Raw genomic sequence first — 27,849 nt, 5'->3', positions numbered from 1 at the left:
GTGAGGGGAGTCTGTAAAAGAGTGTTTGAAATCTGAAACAAACACTTGGCAATTGGTATTAAAACTAGTCTCTGGGATCCTGAAGCACAGAGCCAGGTCGCCTGGGTGAAATTGACAGAGAGACAGATGATAGCCCAGTTCCATAAAGAAGAGCTACCTAACCATTATAGGGGTCTTCAGATGTAAATGGCTGCTTTGGAAAGTAGTAAGTTGGTCATCGCTGGAGATGTTTAAGCAGAGGGTGGACCCGTATTTTCTAGGAGGCTGCATGGGGGGATTCCTGCATGCAAAAGAATGTTGGAGTGCATAACTTCTAAGGGCTTTTCCAGCTTTGGTGTTGAAGAGTCTACACTGAAGTTCTGCAAAGTCTTGTTTCTACAATGAGCTCTCCCTGCTCCATCTCTGCATTGGATCCTACTCAAAGACCTTGCTCCAGCAGGTGTCCCCTGCTAGGGTCCAAATGTGTCTCCCCAAAACTCCTGTGTTGAAAAGAGGTGGGGTCATTTGGAGGTGATTAAGTCATGAGTCCGGTGGCCTCAGGAAGGGGATTAGTGACCTTGGAAAAGAGATTGAAGGAAGCACCCTAGCCCCTCTGGCTTCTTCCCCCTAGTTATCCCCGAAAGCTATTTTCCTTTGAGGCAGGGTCTCACCTTGTGGCCTGTGCTACAGTGCGGTGGCGTCCTCACAGCTCACTGCAACCTCAAACTCCTGGGCTTAAGCCATACCCTGTCTCAGCCTCCCGAGTAGCTGGGACTACAGGTGCAGACCACCACACCTGGGTGACTTTTCTCTTAGTGGCAGAGACGGGGTCTCGCTTTTGCTCAGGCTGTTACTACAAGTACAGCACTCGTCCTCGAGGTCCCATCAGAAGGAAAAGAAGTGGATCCAGAGAAGGAAAGAGTTTATTATTTTGCAAGCTAAGGAGGAGAAATGGTAGACTTTCTCCTCTCAAAAGGCAAATTTCCCATAACATATCAGAAATACAGACCTTTTAAAGGGAGGGCCCTGTGGGGAGTTAGCTACGCTCCCAGCAAAAGTTCGGATCACTCAGAGGGTCATCACAAAGGAGGGAAAAATACTAGGAAACAGAAATAAAAATAATACACAGATCCAAAGATATAGTTTATAAAGTAAAGATTTATGAAGATAGACAAAGCCTGGAAGGTTACACTTCTTCCCAGGCAAATGCAACCAAGACTGAAGTATTACACAGATACCGCAAGTACAGTTTCTCAGTTGCCAAGGGTAACAGGATTTACATACTAATGGGTAGATTGGTTTAGGGTCCAAGTCTTCTAAAAAGGCTACTACAAACACTTTAACTCTATCTAGGTGAACAATGGGTTATGAAATCTTCTTGGGGCAAACTTCTAAGTTTTATGATAAGGCTATTACTTTAGCAAAAACAGAGACATCGTGGCTCTGGTAATTGTGTATTAAAACAAATTTCGGGTGTCAAGCACGAGCTGTCTCTTATGCTGTTTACTTTAATCGCAAGGTTCCCTCTGGGCCGGGCTCGGGCCCAGTATCTTATAATCAGCTCTCATCTCCGGAGGCCTGTCTCCCTTAATCAGTTCCAGCATCCTGTGGCTCTAGGCAACACCTGCATTGTCTTCCAAAACAGGTGAGAGCCACAGGCTCCCCTTACAGTGTGGCCTTGGAAAGCCGCTGCTATTGACCGCTGAGACGCCCTCCTGAGGCGAGGCAGCTTTTGATATGCTAACACATTCACATTTTCCATTAGGCCAAAGCCTTGCAAGATTCCGGAAATCTTATCTGTCTCTAAAAATATATGGGGCATTTCTATAAATCAATGTTTCTTAGACTCAACAGGGCCCCTCAGTTCCAGGCTACTGTTGTAATTATTCTAATGGTCCCCTCTCTGCCAAAGACAAAGCCTGCCATCTCCGCCAGCCCAGCACCTGAAAGGCTGCTGTCAGGGCCTGGGATGGCTCATTCCCCAGGCTTCTCCCGCCCACCTGCCTGAGGCGAGGACCCAGGCTTTCATCTCAGAAAGAGTGGGGGGAGTTTTAAAAAGATGGAAAACATCTTTTTGCATTGTTTTCTTCAGGTCATTTCCTGTTACAAGGCTGGTCTCCAAATGATGGCCTTAAGCAAGGCCCCCTCCTCTGACTCCCAGAGTGCTAGGATTACAGGCCTGAGCCACCACACCAGGCCACCCTGGAAAACTCCCAGTCATCCCTCCAGACCTGTCCCAATTGCCACCACCTTTGTGAAGGTCCTAGTTGCTGTAAGAGATACCCATCGTTTCCTTATATTGAAAAAACACCAAAAAACTAAAAGCAGCAACAAAAGGCCACCCAAATCATGTTTCCCTTTCTACTCCCAAGAACACACCTTTCCTAGAAGGAAATTGTTGCAACAAAAGAGACCCTTAACTTTTTTATTCCCTATTTATTTTTATCTGCATTTTCTAAAAAAAAAAAAATGCATCACAGACTGTCGTGTGATCCTTGCGCAGGGGCCATGCTTATCTTCTGCGCATTCTTGCCAGTTTAGTCTATGTGCTGCCCAAGCTAAGGCGACTTTTGTTTCCCACGTGGAGCCCGCATGTGGGGAGTCGGCGAGTCACAAGGGGGCAGCAGAGAGCCGCTCCTCAGCCCGAAGCTTTCAGCACTGGGAACACGCGTCACGCCGGCCGGGCGCGGTGGCTCACGCCTGTAGTCCCAGCTTCTTGGGAGGCTGAGGCGGCGGGAGGATAGCTGCAGCTCAGCGGTTCGACACCAGCCTGAGCACAGTGAGACCCCGTCTCCGTAAACAAAAAATTACAAAAAAGACCAAAAAAATACTCAAAAACCAACAAAACCCAGCCGGGCGCCCTGGCAAGCGCCTGTAGTCCCAGCTACCCGGGAGGCTGAGGCAGGAGGATCGCTCACAGCCCAGGACCTGGAGCTTGCGGTGACCCACCCTCACCGCACTCTACCCGGGACGCCGAGTGACACTCTGTCTCCACAAAAAAAAAACGGGCAAACTCCCCCTCCCCCCTCATTTTCACACAACCACCAAACCTGCTTTCCAATCCCTCTGCTTTTCACACCTCACAATCACACGCACACACAACACTCTTCCTCACCTCCATCGCTTTCACACAACTCACAACCGGGCCCCACACGCACACTCTCTCCATTCCAGCCCTACCTCCCCACTCACCCACACCCTCCTCACCCTCACCCTCACCCTCACCCTCACGCCTGGCCCTGCACTCACGCTCCCCTACACACACCGCACTCACCAGCGTTCCCTCACCACGCACTGCTCCCCGCCTCTGCTCCTGCTTTCACCTGCTGCCCACGCTTCGCTCAGCACCTGCTTCACACTCACAGCCCCCGCTCACACCACCTAGTCCCTCACTCTTCCCTTAGGGCTCACTGCCCCTCCGTGCTACACACACCCCGCGCTGTATTCGGACACTCACCCATTCGGGGACACTTGCCTTCTTGTTTACACATCTTTCCCCGCGTGAATTCTGCTGCCAGAAACATTCCACTGCAAGTGTCTTTGTGCTGAAATGGCTCTATGTCCTTTGCGCAAATGCCCAGTAGTGGGATTGCTGGATCAAATGTGAGATCGACTTTTAGTTCCTTCAGGTATCTCTATGCCACTTTCCATACAGGTTGTACTAGTTTGGAGTCCCCCCAGCGGTGTATGAATGTTCCTTTCTCTCCCCATCCACGCCAGCACCTCCTGATCTGGGACGTTTGGATGAAAGCCATTCTCACTGCACTTAGGTGGTATCTAATCATACAGGAATCAGTCTCAGGCCATGTGACAATAAAGGACCAGCCACCAGATTTACAAACAACTGGCCACCACCCACTCCAATGGCAATGGTTGAAAAAGAAATAGGACTGTAAATCTCAGCTCAACCATTTAGTCTATGCCCTTTGGGCAACTTGCAATCTTTCTGACCCCCAATTGCCTCATAAGCTAGGGATCCTTGCTTCCCAGCATCACCTCCTCACATGGCTGCTGTGGTAACTAAGGTCAAAGCTAAACTGCCTGGCATACAGTAAGTGTATCTATGGAAAACATCACTATTGCCATAGAAAGAACCCAGGGAACTGTTTCTGAGCACCGATTATGTGCCAGCACTTTGAATCCTTAAAGCAATCTAGTGAGGAAGGATGAGAGGTTCAGTGACAGCTGGGGGTTAAATGACATGCCTAAGGCCACACAGTTAGCAACAAGAATAGCAGCTGACATGTAGCAGGCACTCCCTGTTCTAAGCATTTGCCTGAGTCATCTACCTGCCTCTTACAAGGGTTCTATGCAGTGGGTATCATCATTATGCCTGTTTGACAGAAAAGGAAACCGAGGCACAAGGAACCACGGCCACAGTGACACTGTGGAGTGTAAGTGTCGAGCTGGGGTAAGAGCTGAAGCAGTCTGGCTCCGGAGCCTGGGTTCTGCCCGCCACGCTGTCCGGCAGGGGTGGACTTTCACCTGAGCTCAAGCTGAGACAGAGCCCGGGCTCTTTCCACCGTGGTACGCAGCTTCCGAGCTAGCGTGACCGAGAGCTCCGCATCAGAAGAATGAGGACAAGGGGTTTGAGGACAAGGCAAGAGGAGTTTAGCATTTAGCCAGAAAACCAGGAGGATGGACATCTTGTCTGAAATGCCATTGTGCTGACAATTAGCAGAAATACAGAGCTTTTAAACGGAGGCCATTCAGCGTCATGCAATTGCTGCTCAACTACAGCTGATGACTCTGATGGTCCCATCTCTACCTAAGACACTCCGTGACCTCTGCCTACCTGGGAGGCCCACCCAGACCTCCACGTCCTCCACGACCTTCACCTGCCATGTTCAGGACCTGGGCGGGTAATAGCTCTGCAGAGCCATCTCCTGTAGCACACAGGACAAAAGACCCCCCCACACACACACACACCTGCCTGGCCTTAGGCAGGGATGCAGGTCCTAGTTCTCCAACACCAGTGGGGGATGTTTTAAAGAGACAGAAAACCTTTTTGTCACCTTTTCAGGCCATCTCCTCTGTTACACTAGCTTGCCCAAGGCCGGCTCAAGACTGTCATGAATAGCCAAACCGACACCCCGACCTCGACCCCACCACAGCCCCCTCCAGCCACTGCCATGTGTCCCTCCTCCCCATCCTAACTGCGCTTCTTAGGCTGCCTCTAGTTCCTGCCTCCATTTCTTCCCCTCTCACTTCCGCCTCCTCCCTCTGCAGTCTGGCTTCTGCCCCCTCCCCTCCACACACACAGCAATCAGCAAGTCACTAGTCGCTTCCCCGTCACGGAACCCACAGGACATCTTTCAGGCCCCTGCTAAAAATTCAGAATTTTCCCACACTGACACTGCCGACATGCCCAGCTTCTGCGACACGACCCCACCTCGGGTTCCTCCCCCCTCTCTGACTGCAGCTCTGTCTTCTTTGCAGCCTCAATATTCTCTCCCAGGCTACTAAATGCAGATGGGCCTCAAGTCTTGGTCCTGGGCCTTCTTTTCTTCCCCTCTCTGTCCTCCTCCCTCTTCTCTCTGTCCTCTTCCCAGGTTCCGTGTCACCTACATGCCACTGACTGCCAAAGTTACATCCCCAGGCCAATGTGCCTCTGACTCCAGACCCGTGTATCTGGCTGCCTCTGTGACGTCTCAGCCTGAGCGTGTCAAACACCTGTCCCACTCAGCATGCACAGAACCGACACCTGACCGCTCCCGCCAGACCTCTGGCCCTGCCGGCATCCAGATCTCCAGCCTCTTCCCTCACCCTCTACTTACCTCCCCACCACGTTCTGTGGCTGTGGATCTTCTTCCGGTCTCTGAACTCTGTCCTCTTCCCTCCGTCCCGAGGGTCAGCATTGTCCTCATCTTCCTGACTGGCATTTCACGAGGGTCCCTGAACTGGTTTCCCTGCTGAAACTACTTCAGGGCTTTCCCTGCATGTTCAGATAAAGGTCACAATTCTTGGCCTGGCCTCTGAGGACTGCGTGCTGTGGCTCTGTTCCTTCTCCAGCCTTGTCACCCCTCGGCTCCCCTTTGCTCTCAGGACTGACTCTGATTCTTTTCATTGGCATCCTTTTCGTGTCTCCTACATGCTCTATTCCCTCCTACCCCGGGACCTTTGCATATACTGTCCACTGCTTTTTAAAAAAAAATTTCTTTAAAAAAGTGTTTTGTAGTGACAAGGACTCACTGTGTTTCCCAGGGTGGTCTTGAACTCCTGGCCTCAAGGGATCTTCCGACCTTGGCTTCCCAACGTGCTGGGATTACAGATGTGAGCCACCTTGCAGGCCTGTCCTCTTTCTATGAAACCTTCCCGCTCACACCTACTCATCCCTTACATGTCAGCCCCACGGCCACAGCCTCAGAAAAGGCCCGAGGGTTCCCCTATCATGTGCTCTCAGCCAACTCTCCTCCTAGACCCGATTATGATTGTAACTTTACATGTTTTATGTCATTCTTGATCATCGGCCTCTACTAAATGGTAAGCTCCTGTAGGGCTGGGATGGTGTCAGTCCCTCCCACCTGTGTGTCCCCAGTTCCCAGGACAGTGCTGGGGACACAGCAGCTTCTCGATGAATATTTGTGGCAGGAAGGAATGAAAAAACATTGTTTTCCTTTTCCTGAATCTCTACCATGGCATCTGCCACCTAGGACCCAGTGAACTGTCCTGGCTAGAGCAGAGCTGGGACATGCAGTAACATATGGGGTCCAAGACTAACTACTAGTTGAACGGGCTCCCTCTCCCAGTAGTGCTTGCATCAGAGAAGTGGAAACCGGTCGGGTGGGCAGGTGTGTGTCGGTAATCCCGGCTACCTGGGACGCAGAGGGGGCAGGGTCGCTTTAGCCCAGGAGGGCTGTGGAGTCAGACCTTGCATCCATAGGAAAAATAAATAATATGAGAAAGGAAGTGGCATCAGTCACACCTGAGCCGTGTTAGGAGGTGGGAGCTATGTGGGAGATGGGAGACCCTTTCAGGTGTCCCTCTCATCACACGCCAGCGCCCAGTCCCCCTTCATTAGGGATGAGGCCAGAGCTAGGTTGGGCTATGACTGGCAGGACAGCCAGGCTTGTGTTGACAGTGAGTGGCGGCGGTGTCAGGGTGAATGCACAGGTCCTCCCTGAGCCTCCCTGGCTTCATGTTCGCCAGCTCCATTCTGTTGACTGCCTATTTCTGCAGTGCACACCGTGTGCCAGGCCCAGTGCTAGCAGCTGCGGGTAGAGTGGAGACTAGGACTGACACGGTCCCTGTCCTTGACTGGGGTGACAGACGAGCAGGAGATTACAGGCAACACGATAAGCGCTCTGAGAGGCGTAAGCATTGGGTGCTGTGAGAGCCCGGGGGAGGGGACCTGACCAGCCTGGGGGTGGAGGGGATGTGCCCCTGAGCCCACTCTTAAAGAATGAGGAGGACCTACCCAGGTCACTGGGGTAGGGGACTACGAAGGAAGGGCTTTTGAAGAAGGAACACCGTGAGCCAAGCACAGAGACAGGAACCTGCACGGAGCGTGGAGGAACCGCGGGGAGGTCTGCTGTGCTGTACACGGTTGGCGTTGCCGGGAGAAGAGGCTGGAGGGGTGAGGCATGCACCTACTGTAGGAGCTTGGACACCGTTACCAGACAACGAGGAGGCTTATGTGCACAGTTTTCTCACAGAGCAGTGACATATTTGTGGTTTGGAAAGGTCCCTTGCCTGATGTAGTTTTTCTTTTCTTTCTTTTTTTGTTTTTGACGTGGGGTCTCACTCTGATGCCCACCTGGAGTGCAATGGCATGATCATAGCTCACTGTAACCTTAAGTCCCTGGGCTCAAGGGATGCTCTTGCCTCACCTCAAGAGGAACTAGGAGTGCAGGCATGCACCACCACACCTGGCTGGCTTTCTTTCCAAAATTCTTTGTAGACAAAGAGTCTTGCTATAATGATCAGGCTGGTCTCAAACTCCTGGCCGCAAGTATTCCTCCGGCCTTGGCCGGCAAAGTGCTAGGATCACAGGTGTCAGCCTCCATACCTGTTCCCAGGCTGCTGTGTTGGGGACACACGGGAGCTGGACAGGCGCAGGGAGACAGGGAGGTGTCACGTGTCCTCTAGAGGCCTCATTGTCTGTCAGAGGAATCAGAGGAAAAGGACACTCTGCATGCCAGGGACAGAGGAGAGGCCCTGAGTCTCCTCGGCCCCTGTGGTAGTTAGTGCAGTGTCTGTGAAATATTTTTGATGTGACCCATACTGAGAAATGCATATTTCACTATGACGCAGTATACACAGTCATGCACACACACACACACACACACACATATATAATGGTACTATGAAAGAGAGGCAGACGTTGGCGCAGTTCCACTGAGAAGAGCTACCTAACCATTATGGGGGTCTCACAATGTAAATGGTTGCTTGGGATAACAGTAAGTTGGTCATCACTGGAGATGTTCAAGCAGAGGGTGGTCCCGTATTTTCTGGGAGGCTGCACGGGGGGATTCCTGCATGCCAAAAAATGTTGGGGTGCATCCTTTATAAGGGCTTTTCCAGTCTTTAGTGTTGAAGAGTCTACACTGAAGTTCTGCAAAGTCCTGTTACTACAATGAGCTGTCCCTGCTCCACTTCTGCATTGGATCCTCCCCAAATACCTTGCTCCAGCAGGTGTCCCCTGCTGGGATCTGATTGTGTCTCCCCAAAACTCATGTGTTGAAAAGAGGTGGGGTCATTTGGAGGTGATTAAGTGATGAGTTGGGCGTCCTCAGGAAGGGGATTAGTGACCTTGGAAGACAGGTTGAAGGAAGCACCCGAGCCCCTTTGGCACCTTCTACCATATGAGGACACAGAGCAGGCACCATCTGTGTGGAACAGGCCCTCTTCAGACAGCGCCTCTGCTGGTGCCTTGATCTTGAACTTCCCAACCTCCAGAGCCATGAGCAGTACCTTTCTGTTGTTTATAAATTACCCCGTCCCAGGTATGTTGCTATAGCAGCCCTAATGGACTGAGACATCCCCTGTCTCCTGTACCATCAGGTTGTCCTTCTCTACCCAATCTTTTCTGTTAGGACCCAAATATGCTGTTTATTCTCAATTGAAGAAAGAGAAAAATGATTTCCTTTCACTATTCCCCCATCTCTCCCCTTCCCCTTTTCTAAACTGTTCAAAAGAGTTATCTGCACTTGCTGCCTCCTGTCTCCCTCCCCCAACCCTCTCTTTTACATACTCCTATCAAGCTTCTGGCCCCACCACTCCACCAACGTTCTTCTTAAGATCATCAGCAACTTGGCTGTAAGTTGAGCCAATGATCGATTCTTTCCATCCTCCTCTGCCTTGTCCCATGTGCATAATGGACACAGTTGGCCTCTGCCTGCTCGTCCAGGACACCGCACCCCTTGCCTTTCCTCCTAGCTCACTGGGTCTCTGTCTCCTTTGTGGGCTCCTCCTCATCTCTGGACTGCTAAATGGTGGGGTGCCCCAGGGCTGTGTCCTCAGACCTCCTTTCCTTCCTAGTGTTTCCCGGTGGTCTCAACCTGACCCAGGCTTTACGTAAATGCTGGATGTGGCTCTTGCCTCTATGTACGGGACAAGTCCCACATCGCTACCTGCAGTTGGGACCTCCATCCTGAACCACAGACTTGTATAACCAGTGGCCCCCGTGGCCTCACCCCCTGGATAGCCAGGTCACCCTGAACAGGCTCAACACCAAATCCCTGATGGTGAAACCTGAGCCTCCCACAGTCTTCATCCTTTCAGAGAGGGTGATTCCATTCCTGCACTCATGTAGCCAAAAGCTTAGGGCCATCTCACACCCTACATCCAATTCATCAGCCAGTCCTGTCAGCTCTACCTTCCACATGTCCCCAGAACCCACCCACTGCTCACCTCCTTCACCACGCTCACGGCGATCTGAGCCACCGCTATCTCGCGCCCAAGTTGCTGCGCAGCCTCCCAGCTGGACTCCCGGATTTCACGGGGGGAGCCTGGAAAACATAAAGCAGATCTTGTCTCTTCTCTCCTCAGAAGTGCCCAGTGGCTCCACCTTTTCCCAACTAAAAATGAATCAGTTAAAAATTATACATTCTGGCCTGGCTCGATGGCTCACGCCTGTAATCCTAGCAGTCTGGGAGGCCGAGGCGGGAGGATCGCTCGAGGTCAGGATTTTGAGACCAGCCTGAGCAAGAGTGAGACCCTGTCGCTACTAAAAATAGAAAGAAATTAGCTGGACAACTAAAAATAGAAAAAAATGTTAGCGGGGCATGGTGGTGCGTGCCTGTAGTCCCAGCTACTCGGGAGGCTGAGGCAGGAGGATAGCTTGAGCCCAGGAGTTTGAGGTTGCTGTGAGCTAGGCTGACACCATGGCACTCTAGCCCAGGCAACAGAGTGAGACTCTGTCTCAAAACAAAAAAAGAATGTGCTATAGGATTCATCAATCTGGTTAATGGTATAAAAACAAACCTTTTGATATACAGTAAAATCTTCACAATATTCCATTTTGTACCTCCTTGAAAGAGTTTTCAAACGAAAACATGCACTTGCCTTTCACATAGAGATATGCGTTTCAAATTTACTGACCTTCTTGGGGTGTCCTGTGGTAGTCAGGGGACTTTAAAAAAATTATAATAAACACACCTAGCCCAGCTCTTCAAGGTAAAGCTGATATTTTAACAATGAGTGAGAAAATAACTGCTTTGGAAAGAAACAGGGAGAAAACATTTGGAAAATGAATGTTTGTGTTTTCATTGTTATGTCATTTTGTGGCACAAAATGATGCAAATAGCATACCTAAAAACACCTCTCCTCTCTGCATGCTTAAAGACTTGGGAATGAAAATTCCTAACCTCTTTTAACATCTTTCAAATGGAGAGTTTTTGTGGGTTTTGAATACATTTGTTGAAAATACAAAAGTACAACTGCTGATTGCTTTGCAAGAACAAATGATTGCCATCAGCAAAGGTAAGTGTTTACCAGAGGAATTCCATCAGAAACCTTTGCATAACTGGCGGGTGGAATTGAAAAATGGGAACCATGACCTCAGTAAGCCCAGGCAATGAATTTTTTTTTCCATTTGGAACTGCGTATCTTTGTAAGACATCTTCCTCATCTACGACAGACACTGAAACCTAGTGCTGCAATAAATTAAACTTAGGACCACACCTTCGCAGAGCTGTATTACGGTGCTGACCCAAGATTTAAAAAAAATGAAACACATGCAATCACATTCTCTTGTGTAAAAATTAATGATAACATTTTAAAGAATATCCAAATAGTTTTTGTACTGTAAGAATTATAAAAATATAAATTAGTTTAAAATATTTTTATTTCATTTTTTCTCATCGTTTAAAAATTTCATTTTTGTGTATGCTTTATAATATACATAGTGTATTGGTAGAGTAATATACACATGTCATTTTGAAATTACAAAATACTCAAATGTTGAGAATACCTGCTCAAAACATTTATTATAGGAGTGTGAAATAAAAAAAAAGGGCACGAGATCATTGCTATAATAGTATCTACTTTTTTTTTCTTTTTAGAGATGGGGTCTTGTTCTGTCACCCAGGCTGGAGTGCAGTGGTGAGATCATGGCGCACTGTAACCTTGAACTCCTGGGTTCAAGGGATCCTTCTGCCTCGACCTCCCCAGTAGCTAGGACTACAGTCATGTGCCACGCCCAGCTAATTGTTTTTATTTTTTGTAGAGATGGCATCTCGTCATGTTACCCAGGCTGGTCTTGAATTCCTGGGCTCAAGTAATCCTCCTGCCTCGGCCTCCCAAAGTGCTGGGATTACAGGTGTGAGCCACAGGGTCTGGCCTTTTTTTTTTTTTTTTTTTTATTTCATCTTATTGTTGTGGGGGATACAGAATTGCAGGTTACATACATTGCCCATGTACCGCCTTTCCCCCCAAGTCAGAGCTCCAGGCGTGTCTGTTCCCCAGATAGTGCGCGTTGCACCCATCATGTAGGTATATATCCCTCCCTTCCCCACCCCCCTCTTCCTGAGTCAGCACCTTCAAGGGTGACCATTCCCCAAACGGTGCGCAATGCACTCATTGTGTAGGCATACACCCATCCCCTCCCCCACCCCCCACCTCAGTCTGATATCCGATTGGTGTCGTTCTCAGATGTGTATTTAGGTGATGATCAGGGAAACCAGTTTTCTGGTGAGTACAGGTGATGCTTGTTTTTCCTTTCTTGGGATACTTCCCTTAATATAATGGGTTCCAACTCTCTCCAGGAGAACCATAGAGATGTCGTATCTTCATTATTTCTTATAGCTGAGTAATATTCCATGGTATACATATACCACAGCTTACTAATCCAATCATGTATTGATGGGCATTTGGGTTGTTTCCACATCTTTGCGATTGTGAATTGTGCTGCTATAAACATTTGGGTACATGTGTCTTTGTTATAGAATGACCTTTTTTCCTTTGGGTATATGCCCAATAATGGGATTGCTGGATCAAATGGCAGGTCTACTTGAATCTCTTTAAGATACCTCCATAATGCTTTCCACAGGGGTTGCACTAGTTTGCAGTCCCACCAGCAGTGTATGAGTGTTCCTGTCTCTCCACATCCACGCCAACATGTGTTGTTTTGGGTTTTTTTGATAAAGGCCATTCTCACTGGGGTTAAGTGATATCTCATTGTGGTTTTGATTTGCATTTCTCTGATGATTAGGGATGTTGAGCATTTTTTCATATGTTTGTTAGCCATTCTTATATCTTCTTTTGAGAAGTTTCTATTCATGTCATTTGCCCACTTTTTGATAGGGTTGTTTGATTTTTTCTTGCTGATTTTCCTGAGTTCTAAATAGATTCTTGTTATCAGTTCTTTATCTGATGTGTAGTATGCAAAAATTTTTTCCCATTCTGTAGGTGGTCTGTTTATTCTTGTGACTGTTTCTTTGGCTGTGCAGAAGCTTTTTAATTTAATCATGTCCCATTCATTTATTTTTGTTGCTGCTGTGATTGCCTTGGGGGTCTTCTTCATAAATTCTTTGCCTAGGCCAATGTCTGTAAGAGTCTTTCCTACATTTTCTTCTAGAATTCTGATTGTATCACGCCTAAGGTTTAAGCCTGTTATCCACCGTGATTTGATTTTTGTGAGAGGTGAAAGCTGTGGGTCCTGTTTCAGTCTTCCACAAGTGGCTAACCAATTCTTCCAGCACCATTTATTGAATAGGGATTCTTGTCCCCAGAGTATATTCTTTCCTGCTTTGTCAAAAATTAGGTGACTATATGAGGATGGTTCTATATTTGGATTTTCTGTTGTGTTCCACTGGTCTGTGTCCCTGTACTTGTGCCAATACCAGGCTGTTTTAAGAACCACGGCCTTGTAGTATAGTTTGAGGTCTGGCAAATTAATACCTCCCATTTTGCTTTCGTTGCTTAAAATTGCTTTTGCTATACGGGGTCTTCTCTGATTCCATATAAAGTGTATAATTATTTTCTCTACGTCTGTGAAGAATGATGTTGGTAATTTAATAGGGATTGCATTGAATCTGTAGATCACTTTGGGTAGTATAGACATTTTAACAATGTTGATTCTTCCGAGCCACGAGCATGGTATATTTTTCCATCTGTTTGCACGTTCTGCTATTTCTTTTCTCAGTGTTTCATAGTTTTCCTTATAGAGGTCCTTTACCTCTTTAGTTAGGTATATACCTAGATATTTTATTTTCTTTGTTGCTATTTAGAAGGGTATTGAGTCTTTAATTTAGTTTTCCGATTGACTGTTATTGGCATATATAAATGCCTCTGATTTGTGTATATTAATTTTGTAGCCTGAGACTTTGCTATATTCGTTAATCAATTCCAGGAGTCTCATGGTTGAATCCTGGGGGTTTTCCAGATATAACATCATATCATCAGCAAAAAGTGAGAGTTTGATCTCTTCCTTCCCTATTTGGACTCCCTTGATTGTGCTCTCTTGCCTGATAGCTCTCGCAAGGACTTCCAATACTATGTTGAAAAGTAATGGGGACAGTGGGCAGCCCTGTCTGGTTCCAGTTCTAAGTGGGAGTGCTTTCAATTTTTCCCCGTTCAGAATGATGTTGGCTGTGGGTTTGTCATATATGGCTCGTATCATTTTTAGGTAGGTTCCATCTACGCCTATTTTGTTAAGCGTTTTTATCATAAAACGGTGTTGAATTTTGTCAAATGCTTTTTCTGCATCTAATGAGAGTATCATATGGTTTTTGTTTTTGCTTCTATTTATGTGGTGAATTACATTTATAGATTTACGTATGTTGAACCACCCCTGCATCTCGAGGATGAAGCCCACTTGGTCGTGGTGGATTATTTTTTTGATAAGCACTTGGATTCGATTTGCTAGTATTTTATTGAAAATTTTTGCATCTATATTCATGAGGGAAATTGGTCTGTAGTTCTCTATTTTTGTTGCATCCTTTCCTAGTTTTGGTATCAATGTTATATTGGCTTGGTAGAACGTGTTGGGGAGAATTCCATCCTTCTCAATATTGGAGAATAGTTTATGTAGGATGGGCACCAGTTCTTCTTTGTATGTATGGTAAAATTCAGGTGTGAACCCATCTGGACCAGGGCTTTCTCCTGAATAATTATTCTATAAAGGAAGAAATCAAGATGGAAATCAAAAGTTTCTTTGAATTAAATGACAATGGAGATACAACTTATCAAAATCTATGGGACACAGCTAAAGCAGTCCTGAGAGGAAAATTCATATCCATAAATGCCTATATCAAAAAGACAGAAAACCTGCAAATAGACAACCTAACAAATAGACTCAAAGAGCTGGAGAAAGAAGAACAGAACGACCCCAAACCCAGCAGAAGGCAAGATATTACTAAGATCAAATCAGAATTAAATGAAAAGGACAACAAAGAAGCTATAAGGGAAATTAATAAAACAAAAAGTTGGTTCTTTGAAAAGATAAACAAAATAGACACACCTCTGGCTAGACTAACCAAGAGCACAAAACTAAAATCTCTAGTAACCTCCATTAGGAACATGAAAGGAGAAATCACAACCGACGCTACAGAGATACAAGATATCATCTATGAATTCTACAAAAATCTTTATGCACACAAACTGGAGAATGCAGAGGAAATGGACAAATTTTTAGAAACACATAGTCTTCCCAGGCTCAACCAGGAAGAAATAGAGTACCTGAACAGACGAATATCAAGAACTGAAATCGAAACAGCAATAAAAAACCTTCCCAAAAAGAAAAGTTCTGGCCTGTTTTTTAAGCATCATGAGTGTAATACATTTAGCACAGTGCTTGGCACATAATAAGTCTTCACTGAGTGTTGCCTTTACAATGTCTTCTCTATATATGATATATATATAAACATCTATATACACACACATACATACAAATAGATATAGATATATTAGAGGCAGTGTAACATGATGGTTAAAAGCATGAACCTTGGAATAAGGCCAAGTTGGTTGGGTTCTCTGCCACTTACTAGCTGAGAGAACATGACCAATCAACTTCACTGGGCCTCAGTTTCTCATTAGTCTCCTCGAGTTGTTATAAAGCTTAAGGGAGACAATGCACCTTTTTGGCAATAGCTTTATTGAGATATAATTCCCATACCATATAATTCACCATTTGAGAGTGTACACTTCAGTGGTTTTTAGTATATTCACAAGGTTCTGCAACCATCACCACTAATTCCAGAACATTTTCAACACCCCCAAAGAAACCTATACCCATTGGCAAGAACTCTCCATTCTCCCCACCTCCCCCACACTATTGCCTTGACAGCCACTAACCTACTTTCTGTCTTTAAGGTTCTTCTTCTGAGCATCTCACAAATGAAATCAGAAGAGACTTTTGTGTCTGGCTTCCCTCACTTAGCATAACGTTTCCCAGGTTCATCCCTGTTGTAGCAGGTGTTAGTATTTCATTCCTTTTTATGGCCACAGGATATTCCATTGTCTGATATACTATATTTTGTTTATCTGTTCATCCGTTGATAGACATTGCGGCTGTTTCCACCTTTAGGCTATTGTGCATAGTGTTGCTATGACCATTCACGTACGATAGTGCGTACTTCATGTCTGGCACAAGGCCTGCCAGTTACCTGAGTGCTCAGTGAGCAGTAGGTAGCTGTTATCATTAGTACCACAGAGTGCTACGTTGGATGGTTTGGGGCACAGGACGCCTGGACGTTACAAATGGAAGGCTGAAGGCACCAAGGACGACATTCACTTACCGCACAATTTCGCAGAGAGCTGTCCTCGCCCACTGTACCCAAATGTACAGTAAGGAGCATGACACCAAGGCAGGAGCACAGACCCTGCTCTGCCACTTTCAAGCCGTGTGACTCTGGCAGTTCCCTTACCTCCCTCATCCTTGTGTGTGAATTGGATATAAATCCTGTCTTCTCCACATACCTCACAGGCTTGCTGCCTGGGTGAAAGAGTTACTGAAAGATAAAAAAGCATTCTGAAAACCGCTAAGAGATCATGATTCCAAGCCTTACATATTACAGAAGCCAAATTCTCTTGAATAAAGGAACCACTTTGTCCTGCTCACTGTCCTCCCTCTCTCCCCAGATTGTCACATTCTCTTCAAGATGACAGCGGGACTTTCTCACCGCAGCCCCTGGTGCTAGCACCTCCTTCCTTGAAGCTCCTTAAAGGCCAAAGGTGAGCAGCCTGTTCCAGGGCAGAAGCCTGAATTCACATCAACAAAGGGCCTAGGATGCCTCTTTCCCCCCAGGTTGAAACCTGCCTGGCCTCTCTGGGTTTCTCATTCGCTAGTTGGTTAGAGCGCCCTCTTGTGTCTCTACATGATAATACTTTAGGTCTTTTCCAGGATGTGGCATTCTCTTAATCGCAGTATCAATAAAGTGTGTAATAGAAATTTTTTTCTCATGACACTTCAGGGCCCATATTTGACCGCTGGGAGCACCCTGGGAAACACAGTGAGTCCTTGTCACTACAAAACACTTTTTTAAAAAAAAATTTTTTTTAAAAAAGCATTGGACAGTATATGTAAAGGTCCCGGGGTAGGAGGGAATAGAGCATGTAGGAGACACGAAAAGGATGCCAATGAAAAGAATCAGAGTCAGTCCTGAGAGCAAAGGGGAGCCGAGGGGTGACAAGGCTGGAGAAGGAACAGAGCCACAGCACGCAGTCCTCAGAGGCCAGGCCAAGAATTGTGACCTTTATCTGAACATGCAGGAAAAGCCCTGAAGTAGTTTCAGCAGGGAAACCAGTTCAGGGACCATCGTGAAATGCCAGTCACGAAGATGAGGACAATGGTGACCCTGGGGACGGAGGGAAGAGGACAGAGTTCAGAGACCGGAAGAAGATCCACAGCCACAGAACGTGGTGGGGAGGTAAGTAGAGGGTGAGGGAAGAGGCTGGAGATCTGGATGCCGGCAGGGCCAGAGGTCTGGCGGGAGCGGTCAGGTGTCGGTTCTGTGCATGCTGAGTGGGACAGGTGTTTGACACGCTCAGGCTGAGACGTCACAGAGGCAGCCAGATACACGGGTCTGGAGTCAGAGGCACATTGGCCTGGGGATGTAACTTTGGCAGTCAGTGGCATGTAGGTGACACGGAACCTGGGAAGAGGACAGAGAGAAGGGGGAGGAGGACAGAGAGGGGAAGAAAAGAAGGCCCAGGACCAAGACTTGAGGCCCATCTGCATTTAGTAGCCTGGGAGAGAATATTGAGGCTGCAAAGAAGACAGAGCTGCAGTCAGAGAGGGGGGAGGAACCCGAGGTGGGGTCGTGTCGCAGAAGCCGGGCATGTCGGCAGTGTCAGTGTGGGAAAATTCTGAATTTTTAGCAGGGGCCTGAAAGATGTCCTGTGGGTTCCGTGACGGGGAAGCGACTAGTGACTTGCTGATTGCTGTGTGTGTGGAGGGGAGGGGGCAGAAGCCAGACTGCAGAGGGAGGAGGCGGAAGTGAGAGGGGAAGAAATGGAGGCAGGAACTAGAGGCAGCCTAAGAAGCGCAGTTAGGATGGGGAGGAGGGACACATGGCAGTGGCTGGAGGGGGCTGTGGTGGGGTCGAGGTCGGGGTGTCGGTTTGGTTATTCATGACAGTCTTGAGCCAGCCTTGGGCAAGCTAGTGTAACAGAGGAGATGGCCTGAAAATGGGACAAAAACGTTTTCTGTCTCTTTAAAACATCCCCCACTGGTGTTGGAGAACTAGGACCTGCATCCCTGCCTAAGGCCAGGCTGGTGTGTGTGTGTGTGTGGGGGGGTGTCTTTTGTCCTGTGTGCTACAGGAGATGGCTCTGCAGAGCTATTATTCGCCCAGGACCTGAACATGGCAGGTGAAGGTCGTGGAGGACGTGGAGGTCTGGGTGGGCCTCCAGGGAGGCGGAGGTCACGGAGTGTCTTAGGTAGAGATGGGACCATCAGAGTCATCAGCTGTAGTTGAGCAGCAATTGCATGACGCTGAATGGCCTCCGTTTAAAAGGTCTGTATTTCTGCTAATTGTCAGCACAATGGCATTTCAGACAAGATTGTCCATCCTCCTGTTTTTCTCCCTAATTGCTAAACTCCTCTTGCCTTCTCCTGAAACTCCTTATCCTCATCCTTCAGATGCGGAGCTCTCAGTAACACTAGCTCGGAAGCTGCGTACCACGGTGGAAAGAGCCCGGGCTCTGTCTCAGCTTGAGCTCAGGTGAAAGTCCACCCCTGCCGGACAGCGTGGCGGGCAGAACCCAGGCTCCAGAGCCAGACTGCTTCAGCTCTTACCCCCGCTCCACACTTACACTCCACACTGTGACTGTGGCCTCGGTTCCTTGTGCCTCGGTTTCCTTTTCTGTGAAACAGGCATAATGATGATACCCACTGCAGAGAACCCTTGTAAGAGGCAGGTAGATGACTCAGGCAAATGCTTAGAACAGTGAGTGCCTGCTACATGTCAGCTGCTATTCTTGTTGCTAACTGTGTGGCCTTAGGCATGTCATTTAACCCCCAGCTGTCATTGAACCCCTCATCCTTCCTCACTAGATTGCTTTAAGGATTCAAAGTGCTGGCACATAATCGGTGCTCAGAAAGTTCCCTGGGTTCTTTCTATGGCAATAGTGATGTTTTCCATAGAAACACTTACTGTATGCCAGGCAGTTTAGCTTTGACCTTAGTTACCACAGCAACCATGTGAGGAGGTGATGCTGGGAAGCAAGGATCCCTAGCTTATGAGGCAATTGGGGGTCAGAAAGATTGCAAGGGGCCCAAGGGGCATAGACTAAATGGTTGAGCTGAGATTTACAGTCCTATTTCTTTTTCAAACATTGCCATTGGAGTGGGTGATGGCCAGTTGTTTGTAAATCTGGTGGCTGGTCCTTTATTGTCACATGGCCTAAGACTGATTCCTGTATGATTAGATACCACCTAAGTGCAGTGAGAATGGCTTTCATCCAAACGTCCCAGATCAGGAGGTGCTGGCGTGGATGGGGAGAGAAAGGAACATTCATACACCGCTGGGGGGACTCCAAACTAGTACAACCTGTATGGAAAGTGGCATAGAGATACCTGAAGGAACTAAAAGTAGATCTCGCATTTGATCCAGCAATCCGTCTACTGGGCATTTGCGCAAAGGACAAAGAGCCATTTCAGGACAAAGACACTTGCACTGGAATGTTTCTGGCAGCAGAATTCACGCGGGGAAAGATGTGTAAACAAGAAGGCAAGTGTCCCCGAATGGGTGAGTGTCCGAATACAGCGCGGGGTGTGTGTAGCACGGAGGGGCAGTGAGCCCTAAGGGAAGAGTGAGGGACTAGGTGGTGTGAGCGGGGGCTGTGAGTGTGAAGCAGGTGCTGAGCGAAGCGTGGGCAGCAGGTGAAAGCAGGAGCAGAGGCGGGGAGCAGTGCGTGGTGAGGGAACGTTGGTGAGTGCGGTGTGTGTAGGGGAGCGTGAGTGCAGGGCCAGGCGTGAGGGTGAGGGTGAGGGTGAGGGTGAGGAGGGTGTGGGTGAGTGGGGAGGTAGGGCTGGAATGGAGAGAGTGTGCGTGTGGGGCCCGGTTGTGAGTTGTGTGAAAGCGATGGAGGTGAGGAAGAGTGTTGTGTGTGCGTGTGATTGTGAGGTGTGAAAAGCAGAGGGATTGGAAAGCAGGTTTGGTGGTTGTGTGAAAAAGAGGGGGGAGGGGGAGTTTGCCCGTTTTTTTTTGTGGAGACAGAGTGTCACTCGGCGTCCCGGGTAGAGTGCGGTGAGGGTGGGTCACCGCAAGCTCCAGGTCCTGGGCTGTGAGCGATCCTCCTGCCTCAGCCTCCCGGGTAGCTGGGACTACAGGCGCTTGCCAGGGCGCCCGGCTGGATTTTGTTGGTTTTGAGTATTTTTTTGGTCTTTTTTGTAATTTTTTGTTTACGGAGACGGGGTCTCACTGTGCTCAGGCTGGTGTCGAACCGCTGAGCTGCAGCTATCCTCCCGCCGCCACAGCCTCCCAAGAAGCTGGGACTACAGGCGTGAGCCACCGCGCCCGGCCGGCGTGACGCGGGTTCCTAGCGCTGAAAGCTTCGGGCTGAGGAGCGGCTCTCTGCTGCCCCCTTGTGACTCGCCGACTCCCCACATGCGGGCTCCACGTGGGAAACAAAAGTGGCCTTAGCTTGGGCAGCACATAGACTAAACTGGCAAGAATGCGCAGAACATAAGCAAGGCCCCTGCGCAAGGATCACACGACAGACTGTGATGCATTTTTTTTTTTTTTTAGAAAATGCAGATAAAAATAAATAGGGAATAAAATGTTAAGTGTCTCTTCTGTTGCAACAGTTTCCTTCTAGTAAAGGTGTGTTCTTGGGAGTAGAAACGGAAACTTATGATTTGGGTGGCCTTTTGTTGCTGCTTTTAGTTTTTTGGTGTTTTTTCAATATAAAGAAACGATGGGTATCTCTTACAGCAACTAGGACCTTCACAAAGGTGGTGGCAATTGGGACAGATCTGGAGGGATGACTAGGAGTTTTCCAGGGTGGCCTGGTGCGGTGGCTCAGGCCTGTAATCCTAGCACTCTGGGAGTTGGAGGAGGGGGCCTTGCTTAAGGCCATCATTTGGACACCAGCCTTGTAACAGGAAATGACCTGAGGAAAAAAAGGCAAAAAGATGTTTTCCATCTTTTTAAAACTCCCCCCACACTTTCTGAGACGAAAGCCTGCGTCCTGGCCTCAGGCAGGTGGGCAGGAGAAGCCCGGGGAATGAGCCATCCCAGGCCCTGACAGCGGCCTTTCAGGTGCGGGGCTGGCGGAGATCGCAGGCTTTGTCTTTGGCAGAGAGGGGACCATTAGAATAGTTACCACAGTAGCCTGGCACTGAGGGACCCTCCCTTTAAAAAGTCTGTATTTCTGCTTATGTTGCGGGAAACCTGCCTTTTGAGAGGAGACAGTCTACCATTTCTCCTCCTTAGCTTGCAAAATAATAACCTCTTTCCTTTTCTGGAACCACTTCTTTTCCTTCTGATGGGACCTCGAGGACAAGTGTTGTACTTGTAGTAACAGCCTGAGCAAAAGCGAGACCCCGTCTCTGCCACTAAGAGAAAAGTCACCCAGGTGTGGTGGCGTGCACCTGTAGTCCCAGCTACTCGGGAGGCTGAGACAGGGTATGGCTTAAGCCCAGGAGTTTGAGGTTGCAGTGAGCTGTGAGGACGCCACCGCACTGTAGCACAGGCCACAAGGTGAGACCCTGCCTCAAAAGAAAATAGGTTTCTAGGATGACTAGGGGGAAGTAGTCAGAGGGGCTAGGGTGCTTCCTTCAATCTCTTTTCCAGGGTCACTAATCCCCTTCCTGAGGCCACCGGACTCATGACTTAATCACCTCCAAATGACCCCACCTCTTTTCAACACAGGAGTTTTGGGGAGACACATTTGGACCCTAGCAGGGGACACCTGCTGGAGCAAGGTCTTTGAGTAGGATCCAATGCAGAGATGGAGCAGGGACAGCTCATTGTAGAAACAGGACTTTGCAGAACTTCCGTGTAGACTCTTCAACACCAAAGCTGGAAAAGCCCTTAGAAGTTATGCACTCCAACATTCTTTTGCATGCAGGAATCCCCCCATGCAGCCTCCTAGAAAATACGGGTCCACCCTCTGCTTAAACATCTCCAGCGATGACCAACTTACTACTTTCCAAAGCAGCCATTTACATCTGAAGACCCCTATAATGGTTAGGTAGCTCTTCTTTATGGAACTGGGCTATCATCTGTCTCTCTGTCAATTTCACCCAGGCGACCTGGCTCTGTGCTTCAGGATCCCAGAGACTAGTTTTAATACCAATTGCCAAGTGTTTGTTTCAGATTTCAAACACTCTTTTACAGACTCCCCTCACTGGATCCTCACAATACACAGTGAGGAAGGTATTGGCCTCCCCATTGCACCAATGAAGAAACTGACACTCAAGGAGATTAAGGGACTTGCCAAAGGCAGCAGGCTCAGTAAGCTGCAGAGCTGTGAATTCAGCTGGGGGCTCCTGAGTCCAAATCCCCCTCCTCCACTCTGCCCGAGTCCCCTCCTTCTCTCCCACAGGCCAGCCCTTCAGTTTTTTAAAGGCAGCTGTCACGTTCCCCATAAATGTTCTCCTCTAGCTAAACATCCCCAACGCTTTCAACTGCTTCTCATCAGGAGCCCCTTCACTCCTGCTCACTCCTACAGATGGGCTCCAAACACTGAGCACAATATTCCAGTGGAGTCTGGCCAGTCCCGTGCAGAGCAGGCCTTTTGTGTCCGCACTGCCTTTGCTCTGGACATTTTACTGCCACCCCTGCAGCCTGGAATCAAAGCCCCGCATCTGTAACGAAGCTTCCTCAATCTGTTAACTTACTCATTTTTCACTCATAAATACGAATAATTTCCATGTGTGTTTGGTTTCTGTTTTGTTTCCTTGCAAAATCTTCAGTCCCCAGGACACCCAAGGAACAAGCGTTATATGAGCACAGGAGGAGACAGATGCATGAGGGAGCCTGGGCGTTTAATCATACTTTCAAATGTATGGAAAAGGGTAAAACCTACCCAGCCTGCTACATCATGCACATGGGCCCTATCTGTCTTTGGAAGGAGTGCGACCTCCCTCTGGATCTCAGTGAATGAAACCATGTCGAGTTATTGCATCTGCATGAATTTCCAGCAGCTCTGAGTGTCTGGCAGACAGGAAATCAATCAAGTGACTCTTCTGCCCAGATCACTCTTGCCAGACTGGCTGCCGGGGAGCCCTGGGAACAGAACTCCTGATGATGTCAGCTGGCCAGCTGGAATGGGTGGCCAAGCTGGGGTAGATTCTTCATTGAGTCTTCAAGGAACAAGCCAAACTTCCAAAAGAACAGGAACCACCCCATGATAGGTACTTCTGAGCTATAGGCTTTGGGGCTGTAGTGCACCCAGTAGGCAGCCGTTCAACTGTCCTGGCAAGGCCAGGCAGGGCTGTTTTCCTCGAGGGGTTAGCAACCTGTGGCATGCACGCCAGAGGTGGCATGCAAATCCATTAGCAGTGGCACCAGGACTGCATGCAAATGTTCTCTCCCGCTCCCTGCTGTTTGTGGGTGCTGCTAGCCACCCACCAAACAAGCTGACCCATGGATAGTGCCCCCTCTTGGGAGGCTATGCTCAGCTTGAGGTCCCCCTCTGTCCTCTCCCAAGCTGCACCAAACCCCCAGCACATCACAGGGACCATGCTCTTGGCAAAGGGATCGTAAGAGACTGCCCACATCTGTCCTGATAGGTAAAAACAGAAACAGGGTGTGGCTGCCCTAAGATCACAGAATGCACGGTGACAATGACAGACTCAGAGCCAGAAAAGGCACAGGCCCTATTTCTTGTTCTCCAGATAACAACAAAGTACAATACAAAATACAACCGATGAGGTTTCAAGTTGAAATCTCACCAGATTCTGCCCATTTCAAGTCAGAACAATGTTCAAGTGAACTCAGCCCATACAAGGGCCACTCAAACATGGAGGTTGACAATTGACAAATAGCACCAGCCTAGAGGTCTCGGGTCATTTAGAAAGATGCCACAAGCCCAGCTAGAGGACTATCTTCTCTCATTTGTTTCACACAAGAGACAGGTATGGTCTCACAGAGAGCTGCCATGAAACGTAAAGCTCGGGTGGCAGAGTTGGGTGTGCCACCAGGAAAGGTCTCCAGGACCAGAACTCTCTCCTCTAACAAGCTCCACCATGTCTGAGATCCCTACCATTAGAGCCACTCCTTTGGGTTAAGGCATTGAAGGCCCCTATCACAAAGGCAAATATTTCAGAGTATAGGCTATTGGCTGAACATCTGTCCCTTGAGCCACACTGCCTGGGTTTGGATCCCAACCTCACCACATACTAGCTGTGCAATCTTGGGCAAGTAACTTAACTTCTTTTTTTTTTTTTTTTTTTTTGAGACAGAGTCTCACTCTGTTGCCCGTGCCAGAGTGCCGTAGCATCAGCCTAGCTCACAGCAACCTCAAACTCCTGGGCTTAATCGATCCTACTGCCTCAGCCTCCCGAGTAGCTGGGACTACAGGCATGCATCACCATGCCCAGCTAATTTTTTCTATATATATTTTTAGTTGGCCAGATAATTTCTTTCTATTTTTAGTAGAGACGGGGTCTTGCTCAGGCTGCTCTCGAACTCCTGACCTCGAGCGATCCACCCGCCTCGGCCTACCAGAGTGCTAGGATTACAGGCGTGAGCCACCGTGCCCGGCCATAACTTAACTTCTTAATTTCTCTGCCTCAATTTCCTCATCTGTAAAATGGGGGTGATAATGGAACCTGCTCATAAGGTTATTTTGAGGATTCGATGAGTTCATACATGTATGTAAATGTGGAGCACTGACTGGGACATAGAAAGTGCTTACCAGGCCAGGCATGGTGGCTTATGCCTATAATCCCAGCACTTTGGGAGGCCGAAGAGGGAGGATCACTTGAGGCCAGGAGTTCGAGACCAGCCTCGGCAAAATAGGGAGACGTTGTCTCTACAAAAATCAAGAAATTAAAAAAGAAGAAAGTGCTCACCAGATGTTGGCTGTTATCGTGATGATGGAGTCAGACTGTGAAAGGCTTTGAAGCCAGGCTAAGCAACCAGTCCTGTATGGTTCCCAGACCACATTCCTCCTCCCTCCACACTGGAGCCACTTTTGGGGAATCAACCAACTTCAGGTGCAGGCTCAGCCTTGCCCCAGGCTCTAGGCCAGAGGGACATCAGCGCTCTGGTACTCCGCCTCGGGTCACACTTACTGCTGGCTAGCCCTGACTTTGGACCCAATTCTGCTAACTGGGCAGCCCCCTTGTCCGTGAGGTCTAGCCTGCAACCCCTCTAATCCATCATGCCTTAGTTCAGGTTGCTAAATCCTTCTCTCATCCCCTGTGCTCACTTTGAGGACCTCTCACCTAGATGCGGAATTGAGACAGAAGTAATTTGAGAACTACTCAGGGTAGTACAGGATACAGTGTCAGGTTGGGTGTTACAGACTACAAGGATGCCGTGAAGGGGAAAGCGATTAGGACCAGAGTGGTCAAGCAGAGCTGCCGGGAGGAAGCAGAGCTGGGGTGGGTAGCATCTGCACTAGCAGAAGGTGGAAGGGCAAAAGTGGAGTCTGGTCACCTTCCTAAAACCTTAGCCCCCTAAAACTCACTTTGCAATCCAGTTTTAGTTCCCATTTCCTGACTGCCCTGTCTCACAGCAGTTACCTGAGTCGTGTCCAGCTGTATCTGAAGAGATGGCAATGCCTACTGAAACCGAGAACAGCAGTGGCATCTCTGGATCTGGAGGGTGGCACGTGGATGCCCTCTGTTGATTGACAGTCAGTTGGAGCAGTACTGATGGAGCCCTTGAAAGGAGAAGCTTGCTGGATCTTTATAACTGGAATCATTGTCCTTTAAAGCCAATCACTTCATTCTTCTTGGGGACCTCCCAACAGGAACAAGATCAGGCCTTACTGTCTTTCACAAACCCTCAGCTTCAGGTTCAACTTGGGATGAATCAAATCTCTCCCGTAATCCTTTGGCAACCATTTGCAGGCAGCTCACTGCTCGTCTGGCTTGGAGTTGACCACTCACACTCTCAAAATGACAGACCGTGGGCAGGCATAGTGGACAAGATTTGTCTAGGCCAGTGCTTGTCAAGCTATACTTGTGGTAAAAGACCAGTTAATTATTTTTTTAATTTTGTAAAGTTCCAACCTGTCCTGGACAGATATTTTTGTAAAATTTTTTTTAAAAAATCACTAAAAATCATGCCGGGCACAGTTGCTCATGCCTGTAATCCTAGCACACTGGGAGGCCGAGGCAGGAGGATCGCACGAGGTCAGGAGTTCGAGACCGGCCTCTGCAAGAGCGAGACCCCGTCACTACTAAAAAATAGAAAGAAATTATTTGGACAACTAAAAAATATATAGAAAAAATTAACCAGGTATGGTGGCGTATGCCTGTAGTCCCAGCTACTCAGGAGGCTGAGGCAGGAGCATTGCTTGAGCCCAGGAGTTTGAGGTTGCTGTGAGCTGGGCTGATGCCACGGCACTCTGGCCCAGGCAACAGAGTGAGACTCTGTCTAAAAAAAAAAAAAAAAAAAAAAAAATCATGTGGTTTCTGTTCTACTATTTTTCTCCTTCTCACGACTGCACTTGACTAGGGTAAAAAAATAATAAAAAAAATAAAATCGTGATTTTCAAAATAGTATTTTATTAGATCTCATTGAACATAAAAGATACATACATGTTAAGAAGCTTCATTTGGCTGGGCACGGTGGCTCACGCCTGTAATCCTAGCACTCTGAGAGGCCGAGGCGGGAGGATGGCTTGAGGTCAGGAGTTAGAGACCAGCCTGAGTAAGAGCAAGACCCCGTCTCTACTAAAAATAGAAAAATTAGCCGGGCATGGTAGTGTGCCGGGTCAACTACGGGGAAGGGCATTCCAAAGACAAGGAAGAGCATGGGCAAAGGCACAGAGATGCGATAGGACATCGTGGGATTTTAAGCTAGGAGAGCAACAGGATCACATTGATTCGTTCTGCCATTGAACACACATGTGTCACCTACTGTGCTAGGCGGTGGAAATGACAGCAGAGAAAAATACCAAATCCCTAAACTCATGGCAGTTACATTCTATTTGGGGACATAGATGTGGAGTAAATGAATATACAATATGTCTATGGCTAAGTGCGAAGCTAGGGGTTGGAGTAGAGAGGGACCAGACAGTGCTATTTCAGACAGGTTGTTCAAGGAAGGCCTCTCTGACTAGGTGACATTTGAGCAGGACACCATAAACTGGGAAAGCCAGCCTATTCAGTGGATGGGAGAGACTAGGTGGACGCTGGCAGCTTCAAGTGCAAAGGCCCTGTGGCCGGAGCAAGCTTGGCGGGCTGTGGGTGTGAGTAGGGAGCAAGAGTGGGGGTGGGGTGGGGTGGTGTTGGTAGGAGATGAGGTGGGTGAGCTAGCAGAGGAATCAGTCATGTTCTCATGCAGGGCCTTGTGGGCCATGGCAGGGAGTGGCGATCTCATTCTAGGTGGGGTGGGAAGCTTTGCTGAGACTGCACGTCGACGTGTGAGAGGAAAGACAGGAACTAGGTGACTGGAATGTTTTCACGCGAGCACCTGGGAGGACTTCAGTGAGGACGTGCTGAGGCTCAGAAGCCTGTTAGACCTCCAAGGGGAGCTGTTGAGCGGGCAGCTGGGTCTGTGTGTCTGGAACATAGAGGAGGGGTGAGAGCGGCGGGTGTCTGGGCAGAGGGGATGTTGAAAGGCCTGGGACCGGGTGAGACCCTCACAGAAGGGCGTGCACAGAGAGAAGTGCACAAGCACGAGCCCCGAGACTCTCCAACCTCCTGACTCTAGCCGTGGAGACAGCAGGGCCGGCAGAAGGCACCGGGGACTGACTGGCCGGCCAGGGAGACAACAGGAAAACCGGGAGAGCTCAGTGTCCCGGAAGCCAAGGGAAGCAACAGTCAGAAGGAGGATGGAGTGATCGACTGTGTCCAACGCT

At 48.5% G+C, this 27,849-nt stretch overlaps 2 non-coding genes across 2 annotated transcripts; one reads left to right on the top strand and one right to left on the bottom strand.

Annotated features, from left to right (window-relative positions):
• Positions 1-2,437: 2,437 nt before the first annotated feature.
• On the bottom strand, positions 2,438-2,540 carry LOC138379301 (U6 spliceosomal RNA). The gene has a single exon (XR_011232075.1). It is a non-coding gene; the product is annotated as a U6 spliceosomal RNA (small nuclear RNA).
• A 17,957-nt stretch (positions 2,541-20,497) lies between these two features.
• LOC138379310 (U6 spliceosomal RNA) lies at positions 20,498-20,607 on the top strand. The gene has a single exon (XR_011232082.1). It is a non-coding gene; the product is annotated as a U6 spliceosomal RNA (small nuclear RNA).
• The last annotated feature ends 7,242 nt before the right edge of the window (positions 20,608-27,849 follow it).

Source organism: Eulemur rufifrons, chromosome 30, assembly GCF_041146395.1.
Source record: "Eulemur rufifrons isolate Redbay chromosome 30, OSU_ERuf_1, whole genome shotgun sequence".
In the NCBI taxonomy this organism is placed as follows: Eukaryota; Metazoa; Chordata; class Mammalia; order Primates; family Lemuridae; genus Eulemur; species Eulemur rufifrons.
Note: the sequence above shows the minus strand (reverse complement) of the source record. Positions and strands in the feature narration are given on the sequence as shown.